Genomic DNA, 10,650 nt, shown 5'->3' with positions numbered 1-10,650 from the left:
TTTTTAAATACACACACACTCACAGGCCTAGAGGCCCCCTTTATTCTGCTTTAAAAGAGAAATATTCCCTTGCTTGGAGCTGTGTCCTAGTAATTGAAAATGACACTTCCCCGTCATAAAGATAAGAATGGGAGCTTCAAAAGCACCCCTGCCGAGGCTCATCGTAAAATACTGGTTCCTGGGATAACATTAGCCAGGCATTCTGACTACAGTCCCAGCAGGGGACCAGAGAGAGATGGGAAAGCGACCTATTCAACCTTTGAGGGACTCAAACATAGTTATTTTTCATATCTCTGGTCGTAGGTATATTCTGCACTGGCTAAGGCAGGATTCAACTTCCGTGGACCAGTGCAATCACTGCGATATTAAACAGTATGTTCTTGTGCTCTTGGAAGGCTGAAAAACCAGCTTTAAGCCGTCCTGGAGAACCACAAGCCCCAGCAGAGTCAAGTTTGGTCTTGTTAGACTCGTAAAAAAATTTGTGTTGATCACGAATATTCGAATTGAGAATTTTAATCGCGAATATCGGCACTTCGAGAATTCGCGAATATTTATAATATTCCAAAATGTATTCGTAATCGCGAATATTAGATTTTTAAAAAAATACCAGTTCATGCGAATTTTTATGCGAAAATGTTTATGCGAATTCGAATATTGCCCCTGCCGCTCATCACTAGTAAAAATAAGGGTCATTAATACATGAATGTCATAGCTATATTTAGTGGTTCCAACTTCCACAGAACTGTGGGCTCAGCCAGAATAAGGACATTCTGGGCTGATCTTAGCTGGGTCATAAACCTTACTGACACCCCCTTGACCCTGCCCATACGTTCGTACCATTGGTGGGCCGAAATGCTGGCACCTCCTGATTTAGAACTATTATAAGATGCTGTCAGGGCATTGTATGGCAACCCTGCCTTGCCTTAACACCTGTATTTGTATCGCATTCTGAATGTCAGTGCTCAAGGTCCACTGATATTATACCAATCGGATTGCACAACAGCTTCAAGGACTGAAACAGAGGAACTTAAGTATAATTTTCATCCATTCCATCCATTGTCGTGAATTACTATTATCTTGAATTATTAATATCTAGAATAGTCATTTTCTGTAAATGTATATACAGTATGCACTGTTTTTCCTTTCACCTTTTATTGAAAGATTGAAAAATCTTATTTGCTAAGTCTTCCATGTTCTAAGCAAAAGAATTAACGAATCCTGTCTCTGAAGAGAGTAACGTTACCATTTTGTGTGAGAAATGTCATTTTGATTGTTGCTTGGTAGCTGGTTCATTCCCTGCTCTGCATGAGGGTGAGGGACCGGTAGTCGTTTTGTGTGCCGTTAAAACACGTGGTGGCAGTATACCGAATTGTATCTATAAAGGGTTAGCCGGAAGTTAATCACCCCTTGTCACGTGCGGTATCCGTCTGCGTACAGGTACGTTCGTGACATACTCCACTGCAGCTCGTGCTTTGCATTTAGATGCCTGGTCATGCAGGTTGTGCTCAGGTTTAGAACGTTTATGCATCGCTTCAGGCTCTGATTGCACAGCGTGCAAACCACTCATGTCTTGTCGTCAGCACATTGTCTGAAGAACTGCCACGCCAGGGAACTCCTTGGAGCTGGCTTTGGTGTGCTCGGTCCCTTGGTGCGGTGGGCAGTAGCAGGCGTACTGTCTAGGGCAGTGTTTCCCAACCAGCGTGCCTCCAGCTGTTGCAAAACTACACCTCCCAGCATGCCTGCACAGCCATAGGCTGTCCGGGCATGCTGGGAGGTGTAGTTTTGCAACAGCTGGAGGCACGCTGGTTGGGAAACACTGGTCTAGGGGACGGCCGCTCAGCTTTTGCACCCTGCTCCCTCTTTTGCTGTGCTGGTGGCTCTGTGCGACCACCGCCTCTTCCTCCAAGCTACACAGGTCACTCGCATGACCTTGATTCCATGTGGGGTCGAGGACCTCATCGTCCTCCACGTCATCTTCCACCCAGTCTTCTTCACCCTTGCCCTCCTTGTCGGTCTGCACACTTTCGAAAGCCCCAGCAGTTGGCACCTGTGTTTAGTTCCCTGTCAGCAATGCAGGGCAGGGTTTTTTTAACGCCAAAAATGGGTTAATGTCACCCACCAATGGAACAGACGAATTTTAGAAATTTAAGCCCCTGTCACCTATGCAGAGCAGGGGTTTTTAAACAGCAAATATGGGTTAATGTTGCAGCCAGCCAGTAGCGCAGGGGCAACACGTGAGGTGCACGGTGGACTGATGAGGGGCCAAATAGTGTAACACACAGTTCATCAGTTTACTCACGGTTAGCAGAAAGCCTCCCTGGGCTGGCAGCACAGTGTTGAGGTGGACAGCACGAAATCCTCCTGGGCACACTCTGTGGTAGGGAAACATCAGCCAAGATGGTGGTTGAGGTGCCCTTGATGTTAGGGGTGCTTAGGGTGCTTGGTGCGGCCCTTGATGGTATTTGTCGTGACGCCAGTACCGTTAATGGTGGTACAACCAATAGTAGTAATAATGAGGTAGACAGTGGTAAGATTCAACTCACAACTTTTACTGATGTTGGTTCCAGTTGCAGTGGGTACATCAATCAAAATGCAGTCTTTTGTTAGCAGCAGAGTTAATCTGTGAATCCACTGTTTATAGGCTTTCTTGGCTGGATTTAGCTTAGCCAGAAATTTCTGTATCAGTGTAATTTGGTGAGGTTGCCGGAGGCTATGGTATCCTTCACCTGAATATCCAAAGGTCTTTAATGCCTGGTTGGTGGCTTTTATCCTTTGGCTGTTAATCCTTTCCTTCCTTTGTCCCTTTTTGGACTAGACTTTAACCCTGGGTTCACACCTGAGCGTTTCTGAGACGCGCGTTTTTCGCACGTTTTTAATGCGCGTTTTTTGCAATGGTAAATGCGCGTTTGACGCGCGTTTGTTTGATTGACAGCAGTGTCCTATAACCACAAACGCGCGACAAAACGCCCCAAAGAAGCTCAAGTACTTGTTTGAGCGTCGGGCGTTTTACAGCGCGATCGTACGCGCTGTAAAACGCCCAGGTGAGAACCATTCCCATAGGGAAGCATTGGTTTCTCCTTGTTGTGCGTTTTACAGCGCGTAGGAACGCGCTGTAAAACGCTCAGGTGTGAACTGAGGGTTACTGAGTAGAATCGCTAGATCTGCACTCTCTCAAACTCAGCAGCATAACTTGAGATCAATGTCCTATTCTGTCTGATCTCCACTGACTAACTAGGCCTGACCTAGGTATTTATACGACCTAAGTTCTATCCCCATCTAGTGGTGGGATGTATAAATTACTCCAGACCAGCCTATGAACAGGGCTTCAACAGGTGTTGCAGTGCAAAATATCATACAATATGAAACTGCAGTTTTAAAACTATTTTGCAGTTCCCACGTGTTCCTGAGTGGGACGCTGCAATGTCACCCACCAATGGAATAGACGATTTTTAGAAATTTCGGTCCCTGTCACCTATGCAGAGCAGGGGTTTTTCAATGGCAAGAATGGATTAATGTCACCCACCAATGGAACAGAAGATTTTTTTTTTTATTATTTCCATGTCTGCTATGTAGAGCAGGGGTATAAAACAGCCAAAAATAGGTTAATGTCACCCACCAATGGAACAGACACATTTTTTACAATTATTTCCCTGTCTGCTATGTAGAGCAGAGGTATAAAACAGCCAACAATGCAAATATGTCAATCTCTGAACTCACAGACGGATTAACTATATTATTGTCCCTGGCCCATATGCAGGTGCAGGTGTACTTCACACAAAAACTGGTTTGTCGCCCACCTAACTAACAGACGGATTAAGTATTAAATTATTCATATTTATTTTAGATGTTGCATTACGCCCACCAAAAAATTGCTGTAGGAAGGTCAGCCACAGAATGAACAGACAGATAAATGATCTTTTTGTAACCATGGTGTAAAAATGATGTATTGCACATGTGCCCTGGCTGGGAAATTGTGTACCTGGTCTATGTTGGTGCAGGAACCCACCCTCCGAGCCCCTTGTGAATGACTGGCCTGATAACTGTGGACATGTCACCCCACAATCCTACAGATGGATTTACTGTATTTATTTGCTTGGCTGTCAGATATGCAGCGCAGGCCCCAAAGGTACTTTATGGCCCAAAAAAAGTGTTTTTTTTCACCCACAATGTCCAAGTTGTATTTACTGATTATATTTCACTATCAGATTTGCAGGGCAGGCTGCGAAGGTACTTTATGCCCCCAAAAAAGTGTTTTTTTCACCCACAGTGAAACAGATGGATTTACTGATTTAATTTCGCTATCAGATTTGCAGCGCAGGCCGCAAAGGTACTTTATGGCCAAAAAGTGTGCTTTTTTCAAACGACAATGTAACAGCAGTATTTAACAGTTTTAGTAGACTGTCAGAAATGCAGCGCAGGCCGCAAATGTACTATCTAGCACAAAAAGTGTGTTTTTTTTCTACCAACAATGTAACAGCAGTATTTAACGGTTTAATTGGACTGTCAGAAATGCAGCGCAAACGTACTTTATGGAAAAAAAATATGATTTTTTCACCCACAGTGAAAAAGATGGATTTACTGATTATATTTCACTATCAGATTAGCAGTGCAGGCCGCAAAGGTACTTTATGGAAAAATATATATTATTTTTTCACCCACAATTAAACAGATGGATTTAACAGATTTTCCTTCACTATCACAAATGCAGTGCAGGGCGCAAATGTACTTTTTAGCAAAAAAAAATGTATTTGTTCCCCCCAGAATCTAGCAATATAACAAAATAATAGCAAAGACAGGTGCACTCTGCGGTCTTACTAAACCCTCAAACTGATTTTAAAATTGAGAGATTAGCCAACATGTCCTACGGTGTAGGACATGTTTGAGCCGGAGTACCGCGCCAAGGTTTCTCAGAATCTAACAGATGGATTTACTGAATTGATTACACTCACATATGCAGCACAGGGGTACTTTACAGAAAAATTATTGAATATGTAACCCCCTGGGTCCCTGAACTCACAGACGGATTACCTATATTATTTTCCCTTCCCCTGGCACATTTGCAGTGCAGGTGCACTTAAAAAATGGGTATATGTTGCCCTCTGAACTAAAAGAACAGGATTCAATTATTGTCCCTGGCACATTTGCAGTGCTGGTGCACTGAACTTGCACAAAATGGCCGCCAACGCCCACCTAACTAACAGACGAATAAAACGTATTTTTCTGTGTCACTGGGCTCAGGGCAGGGTACAAAAATGTTGTGTTGCACCCACAAAACAAAATCGCTGTAGATCGCAGAGTTACAACAAGTTCTGATATCAGATAGATTCTTTCCTATTCTATTCCCTCACAGCAGCAGCATCCTATCCCTACACTAGTAAGAGCTGAGTGACGTGTGGCGCTACGTGACTTCAGCTTATATAGAGGCTGGGTCACATACTGCACTGGCCAATCACAGCCATGCCATTAGTAGGCATACGAGTTAAACGCTTGTTGATTGGCTGTCCTGCAGCCTTTCAAAAAGCGCCATTAAATCGCCGAACACTGAACTTTTACTGAAATGTTTGGGTTCGGGTCCGGGGTCAAAAAATCCTAAAGTTCGGTATGAACCCGAACTTTACAGTTCGGGTTCGCTCAACCCTAATCTTGACATCTCCAAAGCATTTGATACTGTGCCACATAAAAGGTTACTACAAAAAATGAGAACGCTCGGACTGGTGGAAAATGTGCATATATCGGTAAGTAACTGGCTCAGTGAAAGAAAACAGAGGGTGGTTATTAACGGTACACACTCAGATTGGGTCACTGTCACTAGGGGGGTACCACAGGGGTCAGAATTGGGCTCTATTGTCTTCCATATATGTATTAATGATCTGTAGAGGGGATGCACAGTAAAATATCAATTTTTGCAGACAATACTAAATTGTGTAAAGTAATTAAAGGGAGTCTGTCACCTCCATATGGCTATATACAGTGCTTACATGGCTCTGTAGCACACATATACAGGATTGTAACAGTACCTTTGTTCTTTTCTTTAGACTTGCACAAGCAGGAAAAACTAAGTTTAATTCATATGCAAATGAGCACTCGCAAGTGCCCAGGGGCGGCGTTCAGTGGGTAAGTGCCCAGGCTGCTCTACCTTCTTTTCACTTTACTCCTCCCCAGTCTCTGCCTTTGCCCTATCGATGAGGCAAGAGACTTGGAGGGCGGGCAAAGGCAGAGACTGGGGAGGAGTAAAGTGAAAAGAAGGCAGAGCAGCCTGGGCACCTACACACTGAACGCCGCCCCTGAGCACTTGCGAGTGCTCATTTGCATATGAATTAAACTTCGTTTTTCCTGCTGGTGCAAGTCTAAAGAAGAGAACAAAGGTACCGTTACAATCCTGTATAGGTGTGCTACAGAGCCATGTAAGCACTGTATATAGCCATATGGAGGTGACAGACTCCCTTTAACACAAATGAGGAAAGTATTGCTACATATGGGATATTATTTACTGTAAGAGTAGTGAGATTATGAAACTCTCTACCAGAGGAGGTGGTGATGGTGAATTCACTAAAATAATTCATAAAGGGCCTGGACACGTTACTGGAGTAAAATAAGATTACATGTTATAGTTACTAGAATTCTAGGGTCATTGATCCAGAGAGTTAGGGCTCATGCACACCACAGTATTTTACGTTCAGTATACTGGCCGTTTTTTTCCGTTCAGTATGCGGTACATATACTGAACCATTCATTTCAATGGTTCAGCAAAAAATACTGAAGTGTCTCCATTTGCATTCCATTTCCGTACCGTGAAAAGATAGAACATGTCCTATTATTGTCCGCAAATCACGGTGCTTGGCTCCATTCAAGGCAATGGGTCCGCAAAAAAATGGAACACATACGGAAATGCATCCCTATGTCTTCCGTATTTTTGCGGAACAATCTATTGAAAATTGTATGCCCAGCCTAATTTTTTCTATGTAATTACAGTATATTGTATATGCCATACGGAAAAACGGAACGGGAAAATGGAACAGAAACGGAAACACAATGGAGACAAAAAACGGAACAACGGGTCCGTGAAAAACGGACCGCAAAACACTGAAAAAGCCATACGGTCATGTGCATGAGCCCTTATTCTGATTTGCCTGATGGAATTTCTTTACCCCTAATAAGAGGAAAATTCTACCTCATGCATAACAAGCTAAACTGGATGGACTTATGTTACTAGTCATCCTTTTCTATATATGGGTATATTATAATCTTTGTACTAACAATATTTATACAATTTTGCACAGTGTCACACTTTGACTAAAACCTAAGTATTGTTACAGTCAAATCTAGCAGAGAACATGGTCAAATCTTCTCCAGACAAAGTATTTTTCAATCAAGTACAGTAGATTTGAGATGTTTAACTAAATTGAATCACAAGAGTGGTTCCAACAAATCGGACTCAAATTAATTTTTTTATTTTTTCTCTTTTTCCAGCCTTATTTTTTTTAATTCATTTTTCCAAAATAGACATAACAAAAATAACTAACTAAATAAATAGAGACAGGTATGATAACATTGTAGGAGGGAGCATCAATATCAACTTGATTTGCATTTCCTGAAGGGAATACATAGTGCTTGAAAAGAGCTAAAAGTTTGTGTGTGTGTGATTCTGCGCCTGTGTGTGTGTGTATGAGTGGGAGTGAAGAGGTGCAGTGTATTCTGACACAAAGTGTATCTAAATTATAGTATACGGAATACAGAATTGTAGTGAATACTGGCACAGTTCAAAGTATACAGAAATCATTGCACACTGAAAAAAAATCAATATGTATTATTTTAAATGTCAAGAACAAAGTGTGGTATTTATTGACACCAAATGTGTCTGAATTGTAACATGTAATGGCACAGTTCACAGTATATAGTAATCTCTCTGCATAGTATTGTGGTTGGTGTGTGTACTTTGAACATAATGAATAGAATACTAGAGGGGCAGGGTATAATAACATAAAGTTTAACTCATTGTATAATGAATATAGAATTGTAGTGAATACTGGTACAGCTCAAAGAATATGGTAATCATTACACAATACATAGAAACAGAATAATTCAGTGCATCCTGCATGGTAGAACAAAATGCAGGTGTAAATAGTCACAATTAATGGGGAAGTCAAACAGGCATAGAATAATTCTTCAAACTCTGTATGATCTATATACAAGCTAAAAACTCATCTAATAGGCAATCAGAGGTTCTTTGCAGATATAGTTTTTGATAAAAAAAAAAAGCATCTGGACCCATGCATTAGCAGCAAGATGACCTCAATATGGATGTGTACCTAACTCTAAACCTATTTCTATGCCATTGATGGGCATCTACTTTCAAGGAAAGCTAAACCCATAAAAACCACTGACTGCTACCATTATTACCTCTGAGGGTGAGCAGGCAGTGACCTGTTACGTCACTGTTTTCCAGTAAACCTTCCATGAACAGAAGGCACATGGTCAGCTATACATATCACCCAATTAAAAAGGCTGAATTTTTTAATATGTTTTGTTTTGATCCAAATTGATTTGGGCCAAATCAAATTGGCTCCCATTGCCCTGGGAATTGGTATATAACATCCTTTAGTCTCCTATGACTTTTTTTTAGGAAAACATATTATCTCTTTTTGTTCATTTTTTTATTAAATTTGGGTGTCGGGGATGGTGCCATTGTCATTATCATCCTCCTGCTCCTTCACCTCTGACTCCTCAACCAGTGGCAGCTCCTCATCCTCCTCCTCCATGTGGGACCCCGACAGCTACAGGGAGGACAGCAAGATGTGTTAGCTGTCATTGTCACCTGCTGCATGAGCGTCAATGTCTGTTCAAAGATAAATATGAGGGCAATGAGATTTTTCATGCAGTTGTCCCTGCTGACAAAACCAGTGGTCTCTTCAAAGGGCTACAGCACCCGACAGCTTCTCATTTTGAGCTGCCACTGTCTGACCTCAAAACAGCACATGCTCCCTGCTGAGGTGGTCTGGAGCATGACAAAATTGTTCACAGCTTTCCACTGTTTGTACATACAATGTAGCATGTGCAATGTTGAATTCCAGTGAGTTGGAATGTCACAGATTAAGCTGTATAGTGTCATACTGTTCCTTCACTGCAAGTCCTGGAGAGCGTTCCTTGTCTCCTGGACATTGCCAGCACTTTGCACAAGCCAATGTACTATTTTAAAAAACATTGCACGACTAGGTTAATGACATGCACCATGCAGAAAACATGTGTTATTTACCCCAGGTTCTGGGTGGCCACGATGTAGCCATTGACACTGACCACCGGTTGAAGGTGGAAAAGTGACAGCCAGCGGGATGTTTGCTGATTGATATACTTTAGCAACTGCTCACCTATGTGGCTACTCTCGCCCAGGTCGATCATCTCCAACACTGCATGGCAATGTTTCACTTGACACATGATAGGTAGGAGGAGGGAGCAGGAACGACTCTGTGCCCTGCTGTTGTTCGGAACAGGAGGTAGTCAATGGAGTAGGAGGTAGAGGAGGCAAAAAAGTGCCTGGTTTGAGAGACAGACAGACACAATTATAGAGGGGGAATCAAAAGGACCCGGCCTTGTTGCTGGGGTCCTGACTCGCTGCAAAAAACATAGACCCAGTTGGCCATAAAAAACATGTCCTGTCCCTGCCCGTAGCAGCTAGCCCACGTTCTCCCCCATGTTAGAGTAGAAGGCAGAGATGGCTTTTCGGGAGAAGTAATACCAGATAGGTATCTTACAAGGAGGCTGAATGCGTGCCATCAGCTCCCTCAATGATACGGCAGCGACTGTACGCTATTATCTTGGCCAGGTGGGAATTAAGATGGCTCACCATCAGATTGCTGGGCATGTAGGGTTATTTCCTGGCCATGCATTCCATTACTGATGACTGACTGGAACAAAGGAGGAGAAGGAGCAGTCTCAACAGGAATAGCATAAATGGATGATGACGATGTGAAAGACACATTCCTTCCAGTGGATACAGCCTGTCTGCCACAAGTGAGACCAAGAGAAAGAATAAACTCTTTTGGTAACTTCAGCCAACTTTGTTTGCCCACAGGATAGGGTGATGCCACCTCATGTTGCTCAATAGAGCTCTGGTGCTGTGGTGTTTGTATTTGGCTGCCAACAATTACTTTAATCTTGCAGGGCTTGTCTTCCAGCAGCGTGGATAAAAAACTGCCAGACGGGAGATACTCGTGCAGAGCCAGAGGCAGGCAAGCTTGTCTTGGGGGGCACCTTGGTCCCTTTCCTTATTTCCAGCTCTTCATTTGCCCGACTGTCACTGTAGCTGCCCCCATGACTAATACCATGGCTTCAGATGCCACAATTACCACCACCATCACATCTATGCATGAGTTCTCCAGCCTCCTCTTGAAGCTCCTCATCAGGGCACTCCTAAAGCTGACTGCTCACACACAATGCATCAAGAAGGAGACTCTTTTGACTATCTGCCATAGGGCATTGTGGGGTTTTCTTGCCACTTCATAGGAAAAAGGAAGGCAACCCTCTAGGAATGGGCAGTGAAGACTGAGAGGCCTCCACTGAAAATCTTCTTTAGGGCTGCAAGAAGGAGGAGCAGGAGGAAGGCTGTGAAATTCAGAAAACGGCTTTCTTAAGTGTCACCCTACCATGTAATTA

The sequence above is a fragment of the Bufo bufo genome, chromosome 2, assembly GCF_905171765.1.
Source record: "Bufo bufo chromosome 2, aBufBuf1.1, whole genome shotgun sequence".
Taxonomy (NCBI): Eukaryota; Metazoa; Chordata; class Amphibia; order Anura; family Bufonidae; genus Bufo; species Bufo bufo.
This window is presented reverse-complemented; position numbering follows the sequence as displayed.